The sequence below is a fragment of the Phyllostomus hastatus genome, unplaced genomic scaffold (assembly GCF_019186645.2).
Source record: "Phyllostomus hastatus isolate PE091 unplaced genomic scaffold, TTU_PhHast_1.1 phas_contig_196, whole genome shotgun sequence".
Classification (NCBI taxonomy): Eukaryota; Metazoa; Chordata; class Mammalia; order Chiroptera; family Phyllostomidae; genus Phyllostomus; species Phyllostomus hastatus.
The window spans coordinates 22,461,931-22,479,858 of NW_025333709.1; the positions used below are offsets into that span (position 1 = coordinate 22,461,931).

General features: G+C 42.4%; 1 protein-coding gene across 7 annotated transcripts in view; it reads left to right on the forward strand.

The window, feature by feature from the left end:
* Positions 1 to 17,928, forward strand: part of CUNH4orf19 (chromosome unknown C4orf19 homolog) — a 78,905-nt gene that overhangs the window by 21,938 nt on the left and 39,039 nt on the right. For 3 of the 7 annotated variants that reach the window (XM_045834451.1, XM_045834452.1, XM_045834446.1), the window contains exon 1: positions 15,004 to 15,133. The exons of the other annotated variants lie outside the window; for them this stretch is intronic. The gene's annotated coding sequence lies outside the window, so the exon portion shown is untranslated. Of the gene's footprint in view, positions 1 to 15,003; positions 15,134 to 17,928 lie in introns of those variants that run through there. 7 annotated transcript variants of the gene reach the window in all.

Genomic DNA, 17,928 nt, shown 5'->3' on the forward strand with positions numbered 1-17,928 from the left:
TAACTAGAAACAGTCTCATTCCCTGAATGAACTCTCAGCTCCTTGTCCCCCCTTCATTCAGCCCTTATCTAGTATTTTTTTATTGCTGGTTATTCTTTCATGTGAAAGTGTTATTTTCCCAAATGGTTATACATTTTTTTGAGTGTGTCCCATAAACATCTTTTTAGCTCCCACAATGCCTCATTTCAGATGAAGCCCTGAATGGTCTGTGATTGACTATTTGCCGGTGAGCACGGGTAGCCCTCCTGAAGCACGGGCATTTGTGATCTAGTTACGTAGCCTTGTAGCTTTCTGAAGGCGTGACCAGAATGACTGTCCACAGAAAACCAAAAAATAACAGCTTTGTGGGAGAAGATGAAAACATTAAAAGTGTGCCTCTTCATCATACTCGTCTTTCAAGTTGTTGAAAGGTTTGAAAATTTGCAAAATCAAAAGTTGAAGAAAGGTTAAGCATCCACATATATCTCCAGCACCAAGACCCAGTATCATATCCTGTCCTTATTTAACTTCTCACGTGGGCTGTTTATTTCAAATGGGTGTTACGTGACAGCAAATAACACGAAACCTTCCTCCTTCAACCCTGCTCACTTCTTTCTTCCTGAAAATTCTTCACGTTGTGCTCTAGACATGCCCTCCCCAAACCTTAATCAATAAATTAATTGGGTATTTCACAAAACATACCCTATAAATTCAGAGTTTTCAGTATAGAAGGAGATTCAGGTATTAACCAAAGAGTCACACAAATGTAAATGTTCTGTAGTGACAAGTGCCATGTTAATCAATACTAGAGGGATTTGAACCAACAAGGGAAGTAAAGGAAGAAGGGAGTTCGCCAGGAAGGGGGGCCGCATGAGCACAGACCGTTTGGCGGGTGGGAGCAAAAGGAAGTGGGACTGAAAGAAGACGGTGAAGCAGCCGCCCCAAGAGGAAGGTGGTTTGCAGTAAGTTTGAAAACCTGGATAGGAATTTGTCTGCTCATCTCAGGAGCAATGGAAAGCCACTGAAGTGTCTTTAAAATCTGGGAGCCGGTGTGATTCAACCCGTGTTGTGGAAAACTGGTTGGAGAGCACAGTGCGGGCGACACACCCCCCAGAAAGGCTCTGCAGTTCATCTGGCGGCGGTTTCAATGGCAGCTCAGTAGAGGGAAGTGAACTAACTCAAGACACATTCAGGAAATAAAATTGTCCGGCACTGTTGGTGTAGTCCCGGTTTCAGTGAGGGTTCAAATGCAAGGAAACCGATAGTTAAAAAAAAAAAAAACATCAGAAAGATAAATTCATCAGGTGATGGATTGGAAGTGAAACACAAGGAAAGGAAAGATGTCGTGGGTGACGTCCACATCCGGCGACTCACGCTGCTGACACGCTGAGAGGTTCTACAGCACAGAAAGCTCCCTGCCTGACCCTGACCTGCCCAGCCCCAGACCATCCGAGCCCCACATTCACCTTTTCTGTTGCTGGTAACAGTCAGGGGAACATACTTCAAGCAACCCTGAGTTAACCTAAGTGAGCTTTTACTTTAGACAATTCCAAATAGTCTTCACATTTTTCAAAAAGATTTTATTCATTTATTTTTAGAGAGCAGGAAAGGGAGGGAGAGAAACATCGATATGAGAGAGAAACATTGATCAGTTGCCTCTTGTGCACACCTTGACCAAGGACCTAACCCACAACCCAGGCGAGTGCCCTGACTGGGAATCGAACCAGTGACCCTTCACTTTGCAGGATGATGCACAACCAATTCAGCCACACCAGTCAGGGCTCTTCACATTTTTTAAGACTCCTGTGTTAGACTGTTAGGGCTGCTACAGTGAAATGCCAGAGTATGTAGCTTAAGCAACAGAAATATATTTTCTCACTGTACCAGAGGCTAGAAGCCCAAGGTCAAGGTGTCAGGATTGCCCTCTCCTGCACATGGCCACCACCTTGCCGACTCTTCGCATGGTCATCCTGAAGTCTGAGTGCTGTGTGTCCTGACCTTCTCTCTAATTGGGACACTAGTCAGATTGGACTAGCCCCTCCCCCTCCTCAAGGGCCTCATTTTCCCTCAGTCACCCCTTTGGAGGTTCTCTCTCCAAATACAGCCACATTCTGAGGCTTCAAATACATGAGTTTCAGAGGGACACAGTTCAGCCTCGAACTACCCCAGAAGCGTAAACTTCTCTTCAGCAGCTGGTGCCACCCCTGAGCATCCACATCCAAGGTCTGGCAGTCCTTTGTCATGAAGAGTCGCCCTAAAATGTCTCCATCGTCAGCACACTCCATAGCAAAGTCCCTAAAAACACTGGAAAGATTTGTTACTCACATTTTTTATTAGTAACCCCATAAAATGCTTACAAAGGATAAGAAAAATGCAGCAAGCAGTGTTCCTGTCATCAACCCCATACCCAGATCAAAGGCATGTTAGTGGAGGAAAGAGCACGTACCAGGATTTTCCTTCTAACCAGGTGAGAACAGCATCTCACCTGGAAGCAGCAGAGCACCTAAGTGCAGGTGAACGCCAGCCTGCTCCGCGCTGCCGGGCCGCCGTCCATGGCACCAGGTCTGTTCAGTGTGGGGCAGGGCGTGTGGAGCGAGCAGTTTGTGAGGGACGGGGGAACTGGTATTTAAATCCTGATTTCACTCTCTGCCCAGAAAGCGAGTCATTCAACGTTTCTGTTTCCTGGGAAAATGGCTGAGAAGATTATGTTGATAGATTCTCTCTTTAAAACCAAACAAAACCAAACCAAACCCTGTGCACAAGAGACCGTCGCTTGCCCTACCATCAGGCTGGGACGGTAGTCGGATGGTGGAAACAACGTGGGTGCAGCGAGTCAGCAGCTCATAAAACCACGCCCCCCCCCAAGAAGTGAATGGCATTTTGCGTGTCATTTTATCTTCCGTGTTCTCCACCAAAGGCCCCTTCGGTCATTCCAGTGTTTCTAGTTTCAGCCAAGCTTTTAAATGTCATCACATCATCTTTACTGGAATTAAGCCTCAAATGAATCACAAACCAATAAAAACCGCCTGCTCATTTGCTGATTATATACAATTTAGGTGAAGAACGGAGCCGTGCTTCTTTTTTTCCTCCATCCTACTCAGTCTCAAAGTTTGCCTGCTGCTTTTCGGAACCAGGACACCATTGACTGGGTGACTGCCCAGTGTATGCGAAGACCGTGTAACTGGATGTTTTCCTTCCCGTCGGGTAAGGCCAGCATCTCACCTTGATGCAGCACAGCACCTGAGCCCTGGTTTGCACACCAGTCAGCTGCTTCCCAAGGAGAGATTGTTTGGCCTGGCTTTACGAAAGAACACTCTTCTCTCCCTGATATCAGGATGGTGTGTTGGGGAGGGCGGGGGGAGGTCTATAAAAATAGATAGAAATGAACAGATCTCCCTGAACTTGTTCTGCCACCAGAAAGGGACCAGGCCTGGAGCAGGTCAGCCTCGGGCCAGCCAGCAGGGCCGGGTGCGGGTTCTTGACTTTGTGCGGGAAAGATTTCACAACACGGGCCCAGGCGATTCTGAGAGCATGTTTACTCTCCTCATCAGCTGGGGAGTGTGAAGCAAAGGAAGGGCTTAGAAGGAGCAACAGGGCAGAGCTCAGGCGGTGCTTCCCTTTGGCCTCTAGAAATGTGACGGGAGAGAAGTGAGCCCTGGCAGGGCTCCTGGGAGCCCACTGGCGAGTCAGAGGGAAGGAGGCCCCGGAGACAGGTTCAGGGGTAAGCCGGGACCAACTGCCACTGCCCGTTGCCCCCCTGGTCGCAAGTCTCACGGGAACCCTAGAGTTTAGGAGAGGAAAGTACAGACGCGCACCCAAGAGGGAAAAGAAAGATGGGGGTGTGCCCCACAGAGAGCTTACGCTGGGTCGGTGACATGAGGGTTCTAGTTCCCAAAGGCGGGAATGTTAGGGGAGGGTCACGATAGACTACTCATCAGTTTTATGCTGAAGTACCAAAACGAGATACATTCCCCTGACTTCATTTGTCCTGGGTGTGGTTGGTGCCAAGGGCGCTGATTGGATTTCTGTTATCTATCCCTCTCCCTGAGCAGGGCGATTTAAAGCTGTTTGCCCTCTGGCTGGGGAGAAGTGTAGCCATTCACTCCTAAGTTTCCTTGGTTATGGGAAGATAGGATTTTTCAGTTAGATGGCTGCAAACTGCTTGGCCGTTTAACTGTCTGCCTCAGTTTCCCTGTTCCACTTGTCCTGGTGCACTAACCTGTCTCAGTTCAACATGGGGTTGCTCTAACCAGTTCATTCTGGTGCATTTCCCCTGTGCACAGCCAGTGCTGTCAGGCACTGTTTCATGAACTGGGTTTGGATTTGTATCAGTACCTCAGCATAAGGTTAATCAAGAACACGTATGTCTTTGTTCAAGGCTGGCTCGTCCTTCTTTTTCCTAGTAGTTATGTACGTAGCTCATATACTCTTTCTAGTGCTGCCACAGCTGCCCCAGCGCTCCTGAGATCTCTTTAATTCAAATCTGGCTTCTGCACTTATGCGCCTTGGTATTTTGTCAGTGAAGTTCAGGTTCAGAGCCTCTGACTCCTGGTTTTAGGTGAAGAATATTTCACCCTGTTTTCTTGTCACCTGTGTGGCTCTGCAGGTATCAGGAGTCATGTGGACTAGGCAGCCTGGTAATTACACTGTTTATTTACTGGTTTCACACAAAACCAATCCCAGGCATGCCACCAAGCAGCCTTTAGGGAAATATACTCCAAAAAGCTACACTGAAACCATCTATTTATTGACACTCGGGGACATTTAATCATTCTTAGCAAGAAACACTGAGATCAAACACGGAAAAAGCCAACCTTTGAAACACCTGGCCTTTGTCAAAGGGTTATTGAGAAAGGAAAGCCACAAAAGAGCTGGAGGTGCCAAGTCTGGGCAGCTGTTGTCACACCCCTTTGTCAGGTGACACTATCGTATGGCATTGGACGTGAGCTCGAGAAAAAAGAGAACAGGAAGAAGGTTTCTCCCTCTATAGAAACTGGATTGAAGTTACTCTTCCTCTTTACGGCTTATAGTATGTATCGTCTTTCTAAAATATATTTTCCTTCTCCCAGTTCAGCTGACTGTCCCTAAAAATACACAGCACACACACACTGTCCCTAAAAATACACAGCACACACACACTGTCCCTAAAAATACACAGCACACACACGCTGTCCCATACCTTCCTAACCTATTTAAATAATGCATCTTGCTAAAAATACCCAGCATCACAGACGTGGCCTTCCTCTTGGACATCTGTTTGCTCTCGTGCAGGGCTGTCTGGAAGTTCTGAAGATGGGACTCAGCCTAGAGCTGTTTGCTAAACAATAAAGAAAGCTATTGATTTCTCTACATGAGGATAACATGCATAAAGTAATTGGCGTAGTGCCTGGGACAGCCCCAGTGATCCGGAAACGGTGGTGGGGGCAATGGTAATGACTGATGGTCCTCATTCCTGGAATAGAGATGCTATGTGTGACATTTTAAGATCCATTTATTTTTTTAAGATTTTTATTTATTTATTTATTTTTAGAGAGGGAAGGGAGGGGGGGAGAGAGAGAGGGAGAAACGTCAATGTGCGGTTGCTGGGGGTCATGGCCTGCAACCTAGGCATGTGCCCTGACTGGGAATCGAACCTGCGATACTTTGGTTCGCAGCCCGCGCTCAAGCCACTGAGCTACGCCAGCCAGGGCAAGATCCATTTATTAAAATAGGGCGAGAACCACATGAAGTATGTTTTGAAGTAGCTTTCTTTGTCCAGAGGTTAATGAAATCTTTCAAAAAGGCGAGAGGACATTCCTACACACCCTCACATTTCTTAGCACAAAAAATTTCAAGTTACAGAAAAGCTGAAAGAATTGCTCATGGAGACACTAACCACGCAGAGTCCACACTTAACATTCTGTAACTTTAGCGCATGTCTGACCACCTCACTATCCCTCAGTCATCCCGCATTTCTGACTCCAGTTGTTTCAACTGCATCTGAGAGTGTGTTGCAGACTCCAGTTCGCTTCAAACATTTCAGCATATATTTTGTTAACTATGAGTTCAGTTTTTATTTACAGTTCTTCTTCTTTTCCCCCTCCCCTCGCTCTGGTAAATTTACATGCAGCGAAATGCACAAATCTAAGTGTGTGATTTGGTGAGCTTGGGCAACTGCACACAACTGTGTGACCCAACTCCCCATCAAGATAGAGAGAATAGTATCACCCCAGGAAAATTCCCAGGCCCCTGCCCGATCAATGCTTGCCCCCCAACTGTGGAGTCAGTCACTATTCTGACTTCTTTTTATCACCACAGAGTAATTGAGCCTGTTCAGAGCTTCACATAAGTGATCACATGGTCTGGAAGTATCTCCTTTTTTTGTGTAAGGCTTCTTTTACTCAGCATGTGTTTTAATTTCTTCCATGCCATTGCATGTTTCAGTAGTTCATTTTTTTCTATTGCTCGTATTTCATTTTAAGACTATACCGCAGGGAATCATGCTATTGATGAACATTTGGGTTGTGTCCAAGATGGGGCTTTTACATGGACATACGTTTTCGTTTCTCTTGGGTAAATATCTAGGGGTCGAATCGCCGGATCGTAGGGTTGCTGCATAGCATTCATGCCCATGCCTCTGTGGCTCAGGTGTTCCTGGAGCAGCAACCCCCAAATCCATTCCAGTTAACAGTATTTTTTCCCTGCGTAATAGCAGAACAAGGGCAGTGACCGTTACTTTTAGGTTCTAACTGTACTCATTGAGCTTCTGCTTGAAGAGAGTGTACTTCTCCCCACTGTGTGTTGAGATGTGTTGGCCTAGGGATTGGTGGGAGAACAGCACTTGGGACATTGTAGGAAACTCCAGCTCGTCTCATGTGTACAGCGGCCCCTACTGCACACGAGCCGTTGATGGTAGGCCGTCCATGATTTGACAGTTGTTCCTCATGTACATCGAGCAGAAGAAGAAATTGAGACCCTTTTCTCCATGGGCTGCTGTATTGTTGTCAATTTCAGCTGGTCCCTCAACCTTGTTCCGCCGCACGTTGCTCTTGTCACTTCTCCTGCCACCCTCTGTTGTATTCACTTTAAACTCTCTGCTCTCGTCAGATCTCAGACCCAGTCATCTTCCACCCCTCATGCTTAGCATGGCTTCACCGTAGCGGCTCTCCACCAGGGCCGCACTTGCCCCGCACTTGCCCTTGGGTGTCCTGCAGTCAGGAAGGGGCGCTGCTAGTATACAGTGGGTCAGAGCTGCTCAACACCTGGCAGTGCAAAACACAGTTCCCCACAAAAAATATATATATTTTTTATATATTTTATATAAATATATATTATATATTATATTATATAATTAATATATGTTAATTATGTATAAATTTTATATATTATATATTATATTAATTATATATGCTATATTAATTATATATAAATATTAATATATTATATTATATATTATATAATATTATAATATATTATCTTATATATTATATATAAATATATATTTATATATTTATATATTTTTTTCTAAAATGTTAGTAGTGCTGAAGTTTAGAAACCCTGCTTTCCAGGGAAATAAAAGACATTAGAACCGGCTTCTTAATGTGTTTTGTGCTGTGGACTGCTCTATCAGTCTGTTGAAGCCCATGGACCCTTTCTCAGAATAACATTTTTAAATGCATAAAGTAACATACACAGGATTACCAAGGAAATAGAGGGATCAGTTTTTTTAATAATAACATGTGCTTCTTTATATATGCATTACAGAACAGGATCTAGCAGGAGTCTAATAATTACCATAGTTATGAGCATAACAGCATCCAAGGTCTACAACAACTGATGTAATATGAAAATACCTGTGATTTCTCCAAGACAAAGTTGCAGCAACTATTAAAGATGCTGTAGTTTGAAGCCTACATTCAGGATCAAAATAAATACTAAATTTTAGCTAGAGGTTAGTACAGAAGGCAATGCGACTTTTTCTTATTTAAGTTCACAGAAGCCCTGACTTCTCTCCAGGAACCCTTTGGAGCTCTGCACACCCCAACTTTTAAAAAATTCTGCATTTAAGAATCTTGCCATCTCCAAAAGAAATTATTTATCTGTTCCTCCCCTCAACCTTTCTTCCTTCCCTCCTGCTACAAGAATAGATGTCCCCCTCCATCAGAATTCACTTGCAGAAAACAGAAATTATGTTAGCTGTTTCAAACAAAATGAAATTTAATACCTAGAATTCAATGCTTCCAACATCCCTGGAAAGGCTAGAGCAGCAGGTTTGATAACACAAGCACAGCCCGGAACTAGCGGCTCTGCCTCTCACACAACCAAAAAGGAGGGGAACTGCCAATGGTCTTTGGAGCCCTTGAGTCCAGGAGGTGATTTGCTGCGAAGCTGCTGCAAGTGATGGCCCTGGAGTCACACCATACCTAATGCAGCTGCATAAGTGGAAAGAAGAAAAAGAGGCTGATACTCAGTCTATCGACATTCACAAAGCATATGGACACCGGGACACTGCTAAGGAAAAGTAGCCAAAGTCCAGCCTCTGTCTCACTTCCTGCCTCCTTTCTCATCCAAGTCTGTACGGGAGCCCTGCTGCTGCGAGAGGGTCTGGGAAATCTTTTAGCTATCTAGTCTCTGCGAAACAGGAAAATGCATAAGATGAAGACCCTGAGCACAAGGCCACCTATTCAGTACCATCCCCGGTCTGAGGCTCATGAATCCTTCACCGTTCCCTGCTGCCTGCACACTCATGGGATCGTCCTGTCTCTTCTCTCTGCGGCTCCTCCCTTTTTTCCAGCTGACTCCCATCAGTATATCTCAGCAACTCAGAAACTTCCCCATGTTAACCAGACACGCAATTTTAATCGTACCTCCTCCTCCCTCACTATCTCAGACCTTCCGTGCAAAGCCAGTTTCTTCTAAGGGTTATGTATGTTTAGTGTTTGTACTTCCTCACCTTCTGCTGCTGGGTAACTCATAGCAGTCTAGCTTCCAGATTCACCACATCACCAAAACTGCAACTTACCACCTTGGTGCTAAATCTGAGAGGCATTTACAGTCCTTTGTTTAGCCCTTTGAAAGGCATTTCACACACCTGGCCGATCCTTACCCCCTAAAACACTTTGCCCTTTTCCATTACCACCTTCACTACTCTTTGTTTTCAAATAAAAGTCTCATGCATTTATTCCTGAACCAACCTCCTAATGCAAAATCATAGAAACAAAGAGAAAAATCATTTTCCCGATAAGACTCATTTGACTGTTCAGGTAGTAGCAATGTTTTCAGCCGCATGTGGAAGATGCTGTGACCTCGGTGAAGTGTAAACACGGTGCCATCTCATGCGCGACTCCCTGTAGACCCAGTGTGGCTCCGCTCCAAAGTCTCATTTTGGAGTTTTACCTGGTTACTAATTCTCATCCAAACCCAGGGCAGAATGGGACAATTCTGCTCTTGTTTCTTGGCCAGAAGTCATTTCATCCTGCAAGTCTTGTGAAAAGACATGGCAAGGAATGAAGTCAACCCTCCACATTTTTTTTTCCTACTCCTCTGGCTGCAATTTATGAATCTCCTTTGTAATCTTTTTTTTCCCTCATTAAGCAGTGTTCTTCAGAATTCGGTCTTTAACACTACATATTTATTGTCTCTATGTTTTTATTCAGTCTTAGGGCTTTATTTATTAGGTATATTGTTGATGACTCTGAAATCTTTATGTTGAACCCAGAGCTCTCTCCTAAGTCTCTAGGCAATGTGTACAGTTGCTGACTGAACACCTCTGTTTGGATGTTTATTAAGCACCTTAGATGCAGAATTCATCAAAGTGAACCTGCACCCCCACTTCCCTGTCACCCAGAGATAGGGTAACCATTCATCCCCATTTACCCGAGATGCTTCCAGTTGATGCCTGCGGTTTGCTGGAAAATCTCATTTGGGTACCGCTCTATGGAAATATGCTTTTTAAAGAGGAGGATAAAAGACAACATTTTCTCCTACAACAAAATTTTTAAAAATGCAATATGTTACAGAAAATTAAGACTGAGGGCAAAATTAAAAGCAGAAGTCTGAAACCCTGGCCCGTATAGCTCAGTTGGTTAGAGCATCATCCCATGCACCAAAAAGGTCATGAATTGAATTCCTGGTCAGGGCACATAACCCAGGTTGTGGGTTCAATCCTTCACTGGGGCACAAACATGAAGACCACCAATCAGTGTTTCTTTCTCACATCAATGTTTCTCTCTCTCTGATTCTCCCTCCCTCCCTCCCTTCGTCTCTCTCTAGAAGCAATGAAAAATATGTCCTTGGATGAGGATTAAAAAAGAAAAAGCAAAAGTCTGAATATAAAGGGAACAACCAGGAGTCATTAAGAAAATGGTAAAATAAGAAAACAGAAAAGAGAGTCAGCATACAGCACAAATGTAAACGGTTTAAAGTTCTTTATTAAGAGGCAGAGACAGAAGGTTGGGTAAGAAAAAAATAAAATCACTTGCCGTTTACCCAGAATAATGTGACATGGAAAATAAACAATCAAAAGAGGAACACCTTGACCGGTGTGGCTCAGTTGGTTGGGTGTCATTCCACAAAGGGAAAGGCCACTGGTTCGATTCCCAGTCAGCACACATACCTGGGTTTTGGGCTCAGTCCCCAGGAGGCAGCTGATCGATGATTCTCTCTCACATCAATGTTCCTCTCTCTCTCTTTCTCCCTCCCTCACCCCCTCTTTAAAAATAAATACATAAAATCTTTATTTTAAAAAGAGAGGGACAAATAAGGCAAACGAATGCAACTCAGAGAAGTCAGGGACTGATACTAACAAAAAAATGTATTCAAAGATAAATAAAACATAAGATAATAAATAAGGTCTTTGACTTTTAATAAAGGGTATAGTTTCTAAGAAAAAATAAAATTACGATTTTGTATATTTTGGATGAGCTTATATTTTTGTTCAAAGTGGATCAGATTTTAACAATGAAATACACGCAAACACACACACTGTCTCTTCCGTCTCAGATGCAAATACAAGCAAAAAACAAAAGGTAACAGATAAAGAAGAAATTGAAAAAGGACAAATGTGGAAGGAGAATTGAACACAACTCTCCTGATATTCCAAGGTTTTCCCTGAATCTGTAAGATAGACTTTTTTTAAAGAAAACTCATGCTTATTAGTTCTTTTCAAAACGTGCTTTAGAAGAATATTCCCATCCAGTATCATATGACCTACTATGTTTATATAGCAAATCATTGAAGTCTAACATTCTATGAAGAGACAAAATCTATGGAAGAGACAGTGTGTGTGTTTGCGTGTATTTCATTGTTAAAATCTGATCCACTTTGAACAAAAATATAAGCTCATCCTACTACCTACCGGAAGATGACCTTTGTTATCATTTGGGTATATTTCCTTTGATTATATATGTGGTGGCTTGTTTATGCTAAAATTGAAATGACATTTTATAAACAGGCCCTGCTTTTTTTCCACTTGGTCTCATACTCTGCTTATTTTTTCACTTAAGTGTTATCTTCCCTTTTTCCAATTTATGGATATATGATAATTTATTTAAAGATACTTCTGTTTTTGAGCACTAAATTTTCTTACAGAGCCCTACAGTATTAAAAATAAAAACAATGAAGTTGGACACACTTTTTTTGAAAATAATCTTTGTTTATATCTCTCTGATTCTCTCATAACATTTATGGTTAGGCTTCAAGAACTGGAATTTTTGGAGCAAAAGTTATTGGCATTTTAGCCCTAGCTGGGGTGGCTCAGTGGATTGAGCACCAGCCTGTGAATCAAAGGATTGCCAGTTCAATTCCCAGGCAGGGCACATGCCTGGGTTGTGGGCCAAGTCCCCAGTGTGGGGCATGTGAGAGGCAACCGCACGTTGATGTTTCTCTCCCTTTCTTTCTCCCTCTTTAACCCTTTGTCTAAAAATAATTAAATCTTTAAAAAAAGTTACTGATATTTTAAAGGCTTTTTAATGCTGTTATCATAAAAACAAAAAAGTCAGTTTATTAGGTGAAAGTGTTATGCAGTTATTTGCACTTATTTAGTTCTATAGTCAAATAATTTTTCATGTTCATTTGTTGTATTTATTCTTTTCTTAATTGGTTGATCATGTCCTTTCTTATTTTTTATTGGTGTCTTTTTAAAGTTAAGGATGGTAACCCATCTTTTTCATAAGTATTGTTCCATTTGGTCTTTGTATTTTTGTTGATGGTGTCTTATAAGGTGAAAAATGTTATTTTTTTTTAGTATTTATTTATTTTTAGAGAGGGGGGAGAAAGGGGGAGAGACATCAGTGTGCAGGAGAAACATCAATTGGTTGCCCCTTGCATGCCCCCAGCCACGGACCGGACCTGCAACCCAGGCACGTGCCCAGACTGGGAATCAGCTGGCCACCTTTTGGTTTGTGAGAGGAAGCCAAACCCACTGAGCCACCCCAATCAGGGCAAAAGGTTTATTTCTTATGTTTTCTCTTAATCTTTTACTTCATGCTTCTTCCAGGCCTTTAGTAGCTGAAAAGACCTTCCTCATTTCTTATTTAGAGAAATACTCATTTGTATTTCCCTCCAAATATTTATTCTCATTTAATCTAATTCAGAATCTAACTTTTTCCTAGTACTGTGTTGTCCAACACCATTTATGAAATAATTATAAAAATTCACAGAATCTTATATTTAGAAAAGCCTAAAGATTCCACACAAAAAAAGAACTAAATGAATTTGGTAAAGTTGCAAGATACAAAATCGACACACAAAATCAGTTGCATTTCTATATCCTAACATTAACTATCCAAAAAAGGAATTAAGAAAACAATCTCATTTAGAATAATGTCAAAAATAAATATTGAGAAATAAATTTAATCAAGGAGGTGAAATACATACACTGAAAATTATAAAACACTAATAAAAAATAAAGACAGACATAAAAAGATGTGTCTGTGGATTGGGAGACTTAATATTGTTAAAATGTCTATATTACTCAAGCAATCTACAGATTCATTGCAATACCTGTCAAAATCTCAATGGAATTTTTTACAAAAAAAAGAAAAAAATCCTTAAATTTATATGAAACCACAAAAGACTCAGAATCATCTAAAACCATCTTGAAAAGGGAAGACAAAGCTAGAAGTGTGAGAGGAATCCATCACACTTCTTGATTTTAAAATATATTACAAAGCTACAGTAATTAAAACCAGTATGCCACTACTATAAACAGAATATAGATCAATGGAACAGAATACAGAGCCCAGAAGACCCCAGAAATAAACTCATGTATACATGATATCTTAGTTCATCCAGGCTGCTATAACAGAATATGGTAGACTGGATTAAACAACAGAAATTTACTTCTCACAGTTCCAGAGATCAGAAAGTCTAAGATCAAAGTGTCAAGAGGTGTTGGATGAGATCCAACTTTCTGGTTCATATAAAGCTCTCTTGTTGCTATAGCCTCACGTGGCATAGAAGTGAAGGAACCCTCTGGGGCCTTTTTATAAGGGACTGATCCCACTCATCAGGGCTCTGCCACGGGTGCCATGAATACATAATGGGAAAAGGATAGTCTCTTCAACAAATTGTGTTGGGAAAACTGGATATCTACATGCAAAAGAATGAAATTGGACCCTTATCTTATACCACACACAAAAATCAACTGATAATGGATTAAAGACCTGAGACTGTAAAATTCCAAAGAAGACAACAGAGCAGAAAACCTTTGTGACACTGATCTTGGCAGTGATTTCTTAGATATGACCACGAAAACAAAAATAAACAAGTAGAACAACATCAAGCTAAAAAGCTTCTGCACAGCCAAGGAAGCCATGGATAGAGTGAAAAGGCGATCTATGGAATGGGAGGAAATATTTACAAACCATGTATCTGACAGGGGTTAAATTCTCTGGGAGGTTTTTAAGCAAAAACAGCTCACCACTAAAGAGTACCACTTCCCTAGGATGACAGTCTTCTTTATTAATTTTTAGTATAAATTATACATACTGTAATATGACATGGCAACATTTTACTTAATATAGTATTTTGAACTAGAAAAATTTTAGTATAAACAGAAACATGAGAAAACTAAAACTGCACTCTTAGATGAGAGAATTGTGAGTGACTGGAAAGTATAGTTACATAACTTTTGACGACGAAAAACATACCCAATGTATTTTTCCCATTTTAAATTTAACAAACATTTACTGAGCTCTTTTTCTGTGTGCCAGGTATTGTTGAGGGCCTGGCATCACAAAAAAGAGTGAGAGAGTGTCCCTAAATCAGCCGCTGGGCTCCTCGACTGGGCACCAGCACAGTTTGCTAAAATGCATCCGGAGTGCCAAGTATCAAAGGAGAGTGTGAGTGTCAGACCCACAGTGTCCGTGCCAATGACTGTAACCTGAGATTTTACTGAACGGGATTACTATGGTCAGTGAGCAATCGCTTCCTGGACTTTTTGTGATTTACTTAACCAGATTTGTCATGGGAAATTCTCTCCTCTCAGGTCTCTGAAGACCAGGTTACGTATCTGGGAAAAAGAGTCAGGGAGAGAGGGAGAGAGAGGAATCCATGGCCCCTGCAGATCGGTTTGTTCTTTGCATCTATTTTTAGAGACAGTGTATCAAGACACCATTTTCAGTGTTCAACAGGTGTTAACACATATAATTCTCCTAACCACCACGTGGAATAGGTATTATTATCCTCAATTGACGGAGAAAGAACTCAGGGCATGGAGCAGTTGCGATTTGCCCTGGAGTCACGAAGCTAGGAAGCAATGGGAGGTTCGAAGTGGACAATCTTTAATTTTCCCTTTAATTCAAAGTGCCACACCAGCCCTCCGCACTTTAGTGTTGGTATTGTTACAGGACTAGCCGTGTTCTTCCTGGGCATCTGCTAGAGAGGGTGCAAGTGACTTGCTATGCTACCAAGATTAACATTGACTTGAGTACAAATTTTCTACCCGAGTTTATAGCGCTTTCCTTCCTTTTCCCCCCACCACGTCCTCCAGCCAGCTTAACTCACTGAGGTGGCTAAATATTAACTTTTAGGTCAGCATAACCATGTGTCACAGGCCAGAGTCTAAACAACAGGGACTGCAGCACATTTCCCGTGCCTTCTCACAGAGGAAGACAGAAATGCAGCCTCACGTGCCTCTCTGCAGACCGGTGGACTGGGGCACCGTCTTCTCTCGGTAGGATCAGATTGTGTCTTTGTAGATATGTGGATAATGCCTATTAATTTTTATTGGTCAAAATAATCAGGGGATTCCACTGTTGATTGTCAGCTCTCCATGTGTTTATGTTCATAAGCTCAGATGCTCACACAAAGAAATACCAAAAATAAACACATGCAGAGAGTGGGCAAAGGACCTTAGACATTATGTAGCCCAAGCCTCTCCATTTATAAAAAAGGAAAGCGAACACCCCAGCTATTATTTATCAAAATTACATAGATGTCATTCTGCAACCCAGTCGCAGGTTAGCTCTCTGTATACTATTACACTGTAAATTGTTCTGTAGTGTTTCATCCAAGCTATATATGTAGTCGGGTACCGTTTAAAGGACCTGCCAGCTCTGCAAGGTTTTAAGGAAAACAACAGGCCCTGGCTCCCCTGCTTCTCTGCTCCTCTGCCCCAGAGAAACACTTTCAGTTCTCTGCTTGGCACTTACCTCCGTATACGTTAATGGCAAGTAAGTATTGCCACCTCCAGTTTTTCGTTTGGGGCATTCATTGTACATTGACTTTCCCCGCAGGAGATGAGACTTAGCTCTTCATGCTCTTCGCTCACACCACAGACTGTCAGTTGTCATCTACACGATATGCTTAAACCTCAGTTTTGATTAGAAAACTCTCCAAGGTTTACATTATTACGACTATATATGCTATTCACAAATCAATCGTACTAAACTGTTTGTTTCTTCACCAGCACAACTTATTCCTGGAGTTCATAGTTTTCTTTTTTTCTTCCTTATTTATTTTTATCTGTTTGTTTTTCATGTGTATGTTTTATGTATTTGCCATTCTTTCAATATTTAAATATTTTTCCAGCTGTCTAAATGTTCTCTCAAGGCATTTCCATGGTTCTCTCGGTTTCCTCTCAGGTGTTGTATCAATGATATCAACTTCATGCTTCTGCAGAAGTCTTGCTGAGAGACTGCTGGCTTGCTCATCCGGGCTGGTCACCCTCTCTGCTGGGTCACACCGGTGCACCCCCGTCATCACCGCCTGCAAGAGTCCCTTCACTCCCCTCCTGTGTTGCAGTTCCTATTTCCCAGACCTCGTGTCTCCATTTTTCTTGTTTTATCCCCTCATTTTCATGGACTGCACCCCCCAGTAGCATTTAAGAAGAGGTTCATGAAACTAAAAATGTTTTAAGTGCATATTCATCTCTCTAAAAATGTGTCTGTATCCTGTCTCCTGACTTGGTTGTTAGAGGGATTAAATGAAGAGTTCAATGTTGGAAATCATTTTCACGCAGAACTTTTTTCTTTGTTTTTTCTTCAGAATTTTGGAGACATTGTCTACTTCACTGTATGCTTATTCACAGTATGACTATTGAAAAATATACCACCATGTCAATTTCCCATCCCTTATATATAATTTTATTCTCTTCTCTGGAAGTTGGTTAAATGTTTTTATCCCAGTGTTGTGAAATTTCAGGGATGTACCTCATCTTTTAAATCCATTGTGCTGGGCACTCAGGGGCCATTTAAATCTAGAAAATCTACCTTCCAGTTTTGGGGGATTTTCTTCAATTATATCATATATGTTTTCTTCTGCTGAGGTGTTTTGTGTTGTTTTCTTGATCTTCTTGGACTTTCTGGATTATTTATGTTTTTCTTTCCCATTATTTATTTCTTTGTCTCCTTGCTGTAGTTTCTTCCATTTAACATGGATACTTTCCACTGAGGTTCTCATTTATGCTGTCATGCTTTTAGTTTCTAAGAGATCTTTTTTTGTTCTCTGAATGCCCTTTCTTTTTTCTAACAGCATCACTTTCTTGCTTCAAGACATTTTGTATTTCCCTTATCTCTGACTTTCTAATAACGATTTTGGGCACTTTCTTTTCGCTTCATAATTCTTGATCCTTCTAGATTGTTTTTGGTTTTCCTTGGCTACTTGGTAGCATTGGTGTCCTTCTCATGTATAAGAGTAGGGAACTGAAGAGTAAAATTCTGTACACAAACTGGTGGTGCATGCGGGGGCTGGGAGCAGGGGAGGTGGGAGGGAGCCCTCATGGTGGTGACTTTTGCTGTGATGATCAGGCTGAACCACTTGTTAGGGAACTTCAGTGTCCGGATCTTCCAGGCTTTCCCCGTGGGTTGGTCAGGTGCCCAGGGGGGTAAGGGCCTGGCTGCCAGTGTTTGGGAGGTGAGGTTGAGGAGCAGACAAGAGGAATCTCGGTATGCTCTGTCCATCTCACTTTATCTTCCTCCTATGTATATATAGCATCTTGCCCCCAATATCGCCTGTATACCCCCTAATTCAGAGGCCTCTGGCTTGCCCTCACCACAGGATAAACGTTCAGGCTGTTGCTCAGGTGGAGGAGGTGCCATCACCAGGTGCTTGCCAGAGGAGAAAGGAGGAGGGTGGTAACTCTTCGTAATTATGTTTCTGCCCCCCACCAAACCATTCGGGCAGCAGTTCCCCCATCTACTGGAAGCACCTGCTGCTTGGCGCCTTTTGAGGACCCTGCATGTGAAACGTGGGACTCCTCCACCTTCAGCCTCTCCTTCAGTTTTCTCGGGGTCCACTGAGGGAGTGGCCACCACCCACCCACTTTCTAGCTTCCAAAATGCTGTTACCGTCGCTTCTCCCACTTCTGTTATTGAAAAGATATAAATGTTGCCCTGGCCGGCTGGCTCAGTTGGTTGAGTGTCTTCCTGTAAACCAAAAGGTCATGGGTTCGGTCCCCAGTCAGGAGGGCTAGTATGTACAGGAGGCAACCAATCAATGTTTCTCTCTCTCTCTCCCTCCTTCTCTCTC